Source organism: Somniosus microcephalus, chromosome 23, assembly GCF_052327205.1.
Source record: "Somniosus microcephalus isolate GS21.2 chromosome 23, FLI_Smic_1.0, whole genome shotgun sequence".
NCBI lineage: Eukaryota > Metazoa > Chordata > Chondrichthyes > Squaliformes > Somniosidae > Somniosus > Somniosus microcephalus.
The window spans coordinates 10,094,747-10,105,082 of record NC_141009.1 but is presented as its reverse complement, the minus strand read 5'-3'; the positions used below and the strand labels follow the sequence as shown (position 1 = coordinate 10,105,082).

Below are 10,336 nucleotides of genomic sequence, written 5' to 3'. Positions count from 1 at the left end.
CATAAGAAGATGATGCATTAATTCCACTCACCATTTAAAAAATGTTTGGTTTTATTTCCCCTCCCCCCCCCGTACTATTAAATCTACTGGTCCCCACTTTAGAGGGTAAAGGGCAGCTGGCCTACTCCCATACGTCTGCCAATACCACACTGAGCAGTCACTAGGGCCTACGCAAAACGGGCTTAGAAGGGATTGCCCTCTGACCACCGTCCCCTTTTTGACAAACGAAAGCAGAAAACAAAAACACACATACTGGAGTTTTCTTAATGAACGTGTGTTTATTTGAATAACGCATTGCATGATGAAACATCTGAAATACTCATTCCCGTTCAGGAGCAATGACACCATCACCATATCTGTGTATCGCCCATCTACACGTGCCGTCACATGCGAATCAGACGGAGACATTAACCGCAGTCAACCCATTGGACTGCAGCTCAGAGCTAGAACAGTGAAAGCTCACTCCGTGAAAGATCTTTCGACAAATAGCTTGAGGTATTTTTAAGCCCTGATGTTATACATTAAAGTAGCAGCGGCTTCTATAACAAAGGCCTTTAAAAAAAAAAAATTTTGGATGGGGCTTTGTAACTTAGGGCTCAAATCAATCATCTTGTCCAAACAGTCAGCTCTTGGGAGTCAAGCAGATTCTGGATTCGGAGAGGATTCCAAGCTCCATCTTCTTAGCGGGAATACGTGCGATCAGGTTCATTTCTCTTTTTGGAATTATAAAAAAAATCAAACCATTTTCAGATTGTGGAGGTTAGAAATCAATGGAGGGCAAGCAAAGTGTTCAGCTGCGATTTGGCTTTCCCCTACCAAGAAATTTGGAGAAGATTATCGGAACATAAGACACAAGAACATAAGACGTAGGAGCAGGAGTAGCTCATTTGGCCCCTCAAGCCTGCTCCGCCATTCAATAAGATCACGGCTGATCTGATCTTGTCCTCAACTCCACTTCCCAGCCCGCTCCCCATAACCCTCGACTCCCTTATCGTTCAAAAATCTGTCTGGAAACAATCTTTTTTTTTTTTTTTTTAAAAGAGGACTTGATGAGTTCCCTCTTCCCCAACTTAAATTCAGAAACAAAAATGATGTTACAGCTTTTATTCGGAGAGTCAAGTTTCTCTCTTCCTCACCAGGCCCCCCTCATTAGTATGGGGGCCATGGCAGGGTGCTCCTGGGTGCAAACATGCTGCATTACATGACAATCAACCAGTTGATGGTACAATCGACAGTCACCCCTTCGCCAACCTCATGCTCAAAATGTGGCAGCTGGATCCAAACCACTCTAAGGTTCTGATTTTAAGATTCACGGAATTAAATCGAAGACGGGCCAATGTCCTAGGGAAGAAAGAAAACAAATACTGGGAGACTAGCCTGTTTGTTAAAATGAAACACTTCCAGTTTCACAGAAATCCAAGTGCTAATTCTGAATGAAGCACTTCCAATGTTCCCTCTAATTTCCCCCCCCCCCCCCCCCCCCCGTGCACAGTCCCTTTAAATTTGCTGCGCGGTATCTCTTACCGCTTGTGGGCGGCCTGTGCGGGACCTCTCCAGGTTGATGCGCGGCCGCCCGTCTTAGGGACAGGCGTTGGCCACTTCCCCCCTAGAACCCCTCAAAAAGGGCAAGGCAAACCTGAACAGAATGCTCATTATTAACCCAGGGAAACATTTGGTAATTGAGACCAGTTATGTACCAATGTGGTGGGATCTCCCACCCAAACTCATTTAGAAAACCCTGTAGCGTTTGCAGAAGCTTCAGAAACGCCAGCGGTGAAGCTTAAAACTGGACGAGATGAACTGTCCCCACCCCGTAAAAAATGTCTTTGAGAGGTTCCATGATTTTGCAATAGTTAGGGGTGACCATCAGACGTTCAAATCTCCAATTATCTTGAGAGCTCCCTTCTGCAGCCAAGACCTAGTCCTACGTGACACCAATTACAGCTCCAAAGAGAGACTTATGATTTCAGCAACTGAAGTGTCAAGTGTATTTCCATAAATATATTTAAGTAGTACAAAAACATTATGTTCGGTCTGATGGCAACACAATTTAGGAGAGTGTGTACAATACTGAATTGGACATTAATGTACAGCAGTCTTTGCCATGTATTGATGGGCAAATCTTTCTGATTCCACAAATTCTTCGATTCTTTGTGGTTACTGAGTTATGGGTGTTAGGAAACCAGCATTTTGATGAACAGTGAACAAGCTCTGTAATTGCCAAGGGAAAACCAGATTAGCCATTTTGTTACACGTACGGGGCGGGAAACTGTAGATTAGTCACAAAGCATTGCTCATTTTTCTAACATCTTGTTTTCTAGCTTTGCAAATGGTGCCGTTAAATGGAAATGACACGGAACAAGCTTCCGTTGGATTGAGCTGTGGGAATTTTTCGCTTTGAGTGTCAAGCAGAATAGATGGATTTAATGCAGTGAAACTAATTCTTTCACCAGCGTGTGCCTGTAGCAGGTTAAATAGTTCTGGGCAGATTCCACTAACCTTTGTGAATATCTGTGAAATGAACTTGAGAGAAACTGATGCAGTTCAATAAACATAAACCCTTTTTAAAAAAATACATATAAAAAAAAATCACAGTAAACTAAAATTATCTTTGTAACTTTGCTAAAAATTTATGCTATGCTGACAATAGTTCAAACTGTACAATGGAATGAAGGAGGAATTAACAAAATTATTCATGCCATTTATTTCACTTTATTTAAATATCTTATGCACTTAACAGATCCGCATTACTTATAAAGCAATAATGAAACCCCCAAGTGTATAATTATGAGAATAATTTAAGTGTGCAATTTGCAGTCGCTACACAAGATAAAAATTACAGCAGATTAATCCCACCTTTACAACTGTGCCAAAGTAACACGTTATGACATTGAATCAGCAGTCTGGCCAATGTAAGTGATTCACATTCAATCCTATAACAAGAGTGGCAAAATTGGATCATATTGAAACCTTAGCAAACAGAGTGCAGCATTACAGCACATTTTATATCGACTTTTAGGCATTTTTCCTCAATAACATATTTTGGCAAATCAGTTATACGCTTCCTGATAGAATTTCACCAGTTTCAAAACATTAAAAGGGAATTTAATGAAAGCAAAAGTCCATTAGTTAACGAAGGTATCATGCAAAAGGGAGATTTGGGAGTATTTTGGTTGTAGGACTCCAAGTACCCAACTCACAATTCTCTACATGACGGGATAGATATTAGCTCTCCACATATCATGTGCCATAAACAAGGCAAACCTTGAATCCAGGAATATTCTCTAATTCCCAAGGTAAGTGACCGATGCCTTACTGGGGAATGTTCCTGGGAGCATATTACAATGCAATGCTCCAAATGTTGCAACATGCCACTAACTAGCTAAATCAGACTGCTCGAGGGGCAAGATTCATCCATTGTAGAAGATGGCTCCTCTGTCCAAAGATGTGCGGGTTAGGTTGATTGGCCATGATAAAAATTGACCCTTAGTGTTAGGGGGGATTAAATACGTGGGGTTACAGGGTTACGGGGATAGGGCTTGGGTGGGATGGCTGTCGGTGTAGGGACCGGGTGCTAGGGTTTGGATGATCAGCCATGATCTCGTTGAATGGCGGAGCAGGCTCGAGGGGCCGAATGGCCTACTCCTGCTCCTATCTTCTATGTTTCTCTGTTCCCCATTCCTGATCTGGTGCATAACACAGTGGGGATTTGGAACATAGGAACAGGAGGATGCCATTCAGTCCCTCGAGCCACTTCTGCCATTCAATCAGACTATGGCTGATCCGTACCGCAACTCAATTTATCCGCCTTTGCTCCATATCCCTTGGTTCCCTTATGTAACAAAAATCTATTGATCTCAGTCTTGGAAAAAAAAAAATTGACCCAGCATCAACATTCTTTTAGGGGGGGGGGGCGGGGAAAGAGAAAGGGAGTTCCAGATTTTCATTATCCATTGTGTGAAAAAGTGCTTCCTGATTTCACAACGGAATGACCGAGCTGTAATTTTAAGATCGTGTCCCCCTGTTCTGGATTCCCCACCAGGGGAAATAAGTTTCCTGTATCTACCCTATCGAATCCCTTAATCATTTTAAACACTTCAATTAGATTCTGAAATTGAATGCTTTAAATCGGAGCAACCAATATTGTTGGAAGCGCAACAAAAAATCTGGCGGCTTTCAACAAATATTTAGTTACAAAAATAATTTGCGCACTCGATGTGTTTTCTTACAAACGCATCGGTAATTAAAACCAGAACCTTTCACAAAGGAGCTTAACACATTCCTTAGAAACTTCACATTGAAATACATGTAATCTTGCAACAGACCGGGGCTAATAGAACACCTTAAATCTCGAGGCTAGATATGGTTGCATACACCAGCCTGGACGTGGACGACACACCTGTCCAACTGTACGTACACCAAGTACGTAAGCTGCAGGCACACTTAAAGTGAGAGGCATGCTGTATGCAAGACTTGTACTATATAGGAATGGCGGAAGTTCCCAAAACGTGCAATCTGCCAGTGAACCTGCGACAGAGAGAGAAACTAGTACAGAGGCTTTAATTATATGTTATGGAATCATGGAAATATTAGCACAGGAGGAGGCTAATCAACCCATTGTTGATATCAAGACCACTCTCTCGGGCACTGCTCTTCTCCAGCACATTTTTAAAGGGAAAAGAATAGAAAAAAAATGCAGCACAACTGGTGTTCCAATGTGTACCACACACGTATGGATTTGCTGGGGGGGGGGGAAATCAACCTTGGAGGTTCCAGCTACCACACTATTTCAGTTTTTGCAACAGCTGCTTGGCTCCTGGATTAGCTTGAATTAAAGCCTCTGTACTAGTTTCTCTCTGTGTCACAGGCTCACTGGCAGATCGCACGTTTTGCGAACTTCCGCCATTCCTATATGGTACAAGTCTTGCATACAGCGTGCCTCACACTTTAACTGTGCCTGCAGCTTAAAAACAAACCCGCAGGCTGTTGACTCAATCTTGGAAAAATTTCAGCTGATCAAAAACATTATTTCAGGGTCTCTCGCAAGTGCCTACTGTAAGCAATGCCAGGGGAGATCTGCTGGTACATGTATCGAACAGGTCTTTAAAATACAAATGTTGGTGGACTTCCAACCTCTCCCCGCCCACCCCCCACACTTCCAAAAAAAATGGATGTGTAAAGTTCTTTATTTTTGTTAAATATAGATAACAAGCTTGAGTTACACCCAACACTGGGATGCTACCAAGATACTGCAATCTTTCAACTCATGGATCGAGCTACTTGAGCAGGAGGTTGAAAACATAACTAAACAGCAGCATTGGGAAAATACTTCACTCAATTTATAAGTTTCTTTTCAAAAGTACATACATTTAAAAAAATATTTTAAGGGACAATACAGGAACCACATATTTTCTTTTTGTAGGGTGGGGGAAAATACTTGCATTTCTATAGCGCCTTTCACCTCAGGATGTCCCAAAGTGCTTTACAGCCAATGAAGTATTTTTTGGCGTGTAGTCACTGTTGTAATGTAGGAAACGCGGCAGCCAATTTGCATATAGCAAGGTCCCACAAGCAGCAATAATGATCAGACAATGTTTTTGTGACGTTAATTGAGGGATAAATATTGGCCAGGACACCAGGGAGAACTCCCCTGCTCTTCTTCTAAACAGTGTCTTGGGATATTTTACATCCACCTGAGAACGCAGACGGGGGCCTTGTTTTAACGTCTCATCAAAAGACGGCACCTCGGACAGTGCAGCACTCCCTCAGCACTGCACTGGAGTGTCAGCCAAGATTTTTGTGCTCAAGTTTCTGCAGTGGGACTTGAACCCTACAGCCTTGTGACTCAGAGGCGAGGGGGCTACCAACTGAGCCACGGCTGACACTGGGGGAAAGAGGGGCAGATAGTCACTCAAGAAAAATAATTTGATAATTAAACTGTGGTAAAATAATTCAGCTTGCATAGGTTAAAATGTCGAGGCTGTTTCAGAATTGGACATTGGCACCCTGACGCTAAACAAGAATATTCACCCAATCAAATTTGGTTTGGAAAGCAGCCACGAGATATATTAGGACATCTGAAGTGAAATAAGGTACCGAGATGGGTCAGGCAGCTCACCAGCCGTTTAATACTGCATTTCATCAGAGGCCTAATATCGCCTCTTTAGTATCCTCTTATTCTAGATTCACGGACAATCTGACTGGTATACTTGCTGTACAAACATTTACAAATTTTTTTTTCTCCATTATCTTCCTCGTCCACCCTCCCCTCTGTACAAAATAAAAAGAAACTCATCTCCCTGTGCTCCAGGTCATTCTGCGCATGCAGACGAGTGGGTAACAAACCCCGAGCCTCCATACAGCAAAACAGGGACAACGTCAGTCACTAAACTTCCAGCAATCCCAAATTGGCAAAGTACAAGGTACAAAACCCCATTATCCAATTATTTACACGAATGCGTTACCTAAACCAACTTTTACGGATAGTAATAGTTAATAAAAACACGGCACCTATAGCTAGTTATACAAACAAATTCTGTGCTCATCATCTACACCTAGTACATTGTACTTAGCTACCTGGATAGAAATTCCACTTGCTTGAGATCCAGGAGCTGATTTTTGTCAGGGAAGGTGGCATGAAGATAGACAGATCTGGGTCTGCAGAGAGAATCAGTCTAAAGCTGGGTACAAAACACTGCAAAAGTAGAACAGCGTTACTGTAAAGTGCTGCTGTACCCAATTTCAGCTGTGGGGAGGGGCACCAAACATCTCTCGCCATCAGTATGATGCAGTAGAAACTGTCACACGACAGCACTGCGCTGAACAGAATTGTGCATTTCACTTCAAACCAAATATTTCATGACAGACAGACCTCGGATCAGTTTAGGCCGTGAAAAACTAAATGTCAAACTCAAAAATGTGTTAGCCAACGTCAGGACTTTTACTTCCAATTGGAGAGAAAGAAGCTGGTTAATTTTTAATTTTATTTTTTATAAACGATAAGGATGACAGTATCTAAGGAACAATTTAAATGTTCTACTGCGCTCTCCCCATAACTCTACTGTTGAAAATCTTACATCAGTCAATGAATGAAGCCTTGAACTGGTGAGACAAGGTTGTGGTACGTATGGAGCAGCAATTATGTACATGCCATCAAATTCAGTTTTATCGCTGTAACTCTCACCAGCTTCTACAATTTAGCAATTCAGTTTATTAATCATTTAAAGTTGTTTCAAATGAATCATCCAATAAACTGAATTAAGCAAAGTAAGTAATACAGCAAAGCAGGAATTTCGTGCTTGAATTAATCAATTAATTTGAATTAACCGAATCACGAGGAGACGATACAGCTTATTTGTTCCAGCAACAGTAATGTTTGATGACTGCAGATCCCAAGATGATCAACTTCTTTGATGACTGCAGATCCCAATGAAAGTTCAGGGCAAAGTAAGCACTCCAACCTGCACACTCAAAGCAGCACCAATGGGTGTGTGGGAAAGAACATAAGAAATAAGAGCAGGAATCGGCCATTCAGCCCCTCGAGCCTGCTCTGCCATTCAATAAGATCATGGCTGATGATCTACCCCAACTCTACTTTCCCGCCCGATCACCATATCCCTTGATTCCCCTAGAGTCCAAAAATCTATCGATCTCAGCCTTGAATATACTCATCGACTGAGCATCCACAGCTCTCTGGGGTAGAGAATTCCAAAGATTCACAACCCTTTGAGTGAAGAGAATTCTCATCTCAGTCCTAGGCTGCTATCTTTATTCCCAGCCATACGACGATTTTTGTTTTAAGATTTGTATGGAGGGTTGCAGCAGGTTACTGCAGTTTTCTATTCATCTAATCTGGTGTGGATCCTCCCCCTCATTCTGGATTCTACCCGCGAGACTAGTGCTCATTCCAAACATGGCTGCTCCTGTTGATTAATCAGAGGTCTGGCACTGTGGTTCCTGCTAACTGCTCCTTCAGGTGGGAATTTCTAATTTAAATTGAGGGCTTTTCCCCAGTGCAGACTTTTAAACTTTTGGCACAGAGTATATACTGATAGTGTCAATGGCACAGCAAAGTAAAATCACAAGTCCCTTCTCGCACTTCCTGCTATGGTGAATTCCTGACCTGCCCTGGATCATCCGGCCAGGCCCTTTAGACCATACACAAGTTTACATTAAGAAAAAAAAAAATCAGAACAAGCTAACCTGCTTACAAACTCTGACAAACCTGACATCCGGTCATAAGGACATAAGAATTAGGATAGGAATAGGCCATACGGCATCTCGAGCCTGCTCCGCCATTCAATAAGATCATGGCTGATCTTCGACCTGAACTGCACTTACCCGTCCGGTCCCCATATCCCTTGATTCCCCTAGAGTCCAAAAATCTATCTGTCTCACCATTGAATATGCTCAACGACTCAGCATCCACAGCCCTCTGGGGCAGAGAATTCCAAAGTTTCACATCCCTCTGAGTGAAGAAATTCCTCCTCATCTCAGTCTTATAGAAGATAGGAGCAGGAGTAGGCCATTCGGCCCCTCGAGCCTGTTCCGTCAGTACCCTGTCCCTGCTTTCTCCCCATATCCCTTGATCCCTTTAGTTTTAAATGACCGACCCCTTATCCTGAGACTATGCCCCCTAGTTCTAGACTCTCCAGCCAGGGGAAACAACCTCTCAGCATCTACCCTGTCAATCCCCCTCAGAATCTTAGACAATTCAATGAGATCACCTCTCATTCTTCTAAACTCCAGAGAGTATAGGCCCAATCTACTCAATCTCTCATCGTAGGATAAAGTGGCACTCACAAAGACCTGTCTGTCCAATAAGTTGGGAAATGATGCTTAGGAAGGGAGAATAATAAGAGCACGGGAGTACCACTACAATTATATTTGTACATATGCTGAGGAGACCCAACACTTGCTGCATAGATTACAGTGGGAAAAAAATATTTGCAACAGCACTGACCAGTGCGTCCAGCTGACATTTAAAAGGCAAATTCATCTTTTATTTCTACAGAAAAGCCAAAAAGGCCACTTTTCAGCAGTAAAGCTCCTGGCATCAAATCACATGAAGCTCATTAAGGTCTCAGGTCATGGCAGAGGCAGGGAATACTTCTCTGCAGCTGACCGCAACGGGCACATTTTGCGTGATTTCATAGACAGCAGAGTCACTGCTTTCCAACTTTACATTTTCGCCTTGTAAAAATCGCCAACCAAACCGCTGGGAGAAATTCTCTCTACGAAAGCCTCCTTGTGAAGACTTCATTTAACCTGCCGGGCTTGGGGCCGTTTCAGCTGTGCGGCGTGCGTGTCGTAGTGATATCGTAGGTCTGCATCGCAGGCTTGAATCTTTAATGTAGTTAAGATATATAAATGACAGACCTGCTTGGTAGAACAAGTTAAGTTTTATAGATACGCATTGGACAGACAGAAGTGTAGACCCTACTTTAAAGGAAATACAGTCAGACTTATGCAAGTACAGCATTATAGTGTTTCCATAGCACTGTCTACTATACAATGTATAATGCCACGCGCTTTTTTCCCCCCCTAGCCATACATTTAGTCAGGAAGAAATAAAATATTTAAAAAAAGACAATTTCTACAGTTAAATTACAAAGTGCTCACGTAGATTCATCACAGGCGCAAACGTTGCAGTGTTCACATCCTTGAGTTCAGTAACATAGCCTGCAAAACAAAGAGGTTTATCCTTCGTTAGTCCCAGTATTAACGCTGGTTAAACAACCGCCCTTAGGATTCCCATGCTGATCACCTCAACTTTATATTTCCATCTGTTGTATTTTGTTTCCTTCTTGTCAAACTTCTTTACCCAGAGAGCGGTTAGAATGTGGAACTCGCTACCACAAGGAGTAGTTGAGGCAAATGGCATTAGATGGCCTTTGAGTGGAAGTTAGTTAAGTACACTGATGGGGCGAGATTAACAATAGCAAAATACTGCGGATGCTGGAAATCTGAAATAAAACCAGAAAATGCTGGAACTACTCAGGTCAGGCAGCATCTGTGCTAAATTGGAGCCCGACAATTCTAAGCACCGAAGGTGTAAAGTGTATGCACCAATGCCAAAGAGGAAGTATTAAGGGGTTTAGCATCTTTGAAAGTAGATAAATTGCCAGACCCGGATGAAAAGTATCTCAGGCTGTAAAGAGAAGCAAGGGAGGAAATAGCGGAAGCTCTGATCATAATATTTCAATCCTCTCTGGCTACAGGTGTGGTGCCGGAGGACTACTAACATTGTACCGTTGTTTAAAAAGGGAGAAAGATAGACCGAGTAATTACATGCCAGTCAACCTAACCTCTGTGGTGGATAAATTGTTGGAAAAAT

At 42.5% G+C, this 10,336-nt stretch overlaps 1 protein-coding gene across 8 annotated transcripts in view; it reads right to left on the bottom strand.

The window, feature by feature from the left end:
- Window positions 1–267: 267 nt before the first annotated feature.
- Window positions 268–10,336, bottom strand: part of usp20 (ubiquitin specific peptidase 20) — an 86,801-nt gene continuing 76,732 nt past the window's right edge. For 3 of the 8 annotated variants that reach the window (XM_085965371.1, XM_085965369.1, XM_085965370.1), the window contains exon 25: window positions 1,477–9,681. The gene's annotated coding sequence lies outside the window, so the exon portion shown is untranslated. Of the gene's footprint in view, window positions 1,342–1,476; window positions 9,682–10,336 lie in introns of those variants that run through there. The other 5 variants (XR_015073330.1, XR_015073327.1, XR_015073326.1 and 2 more) reach the window with 4 other exon arrangements.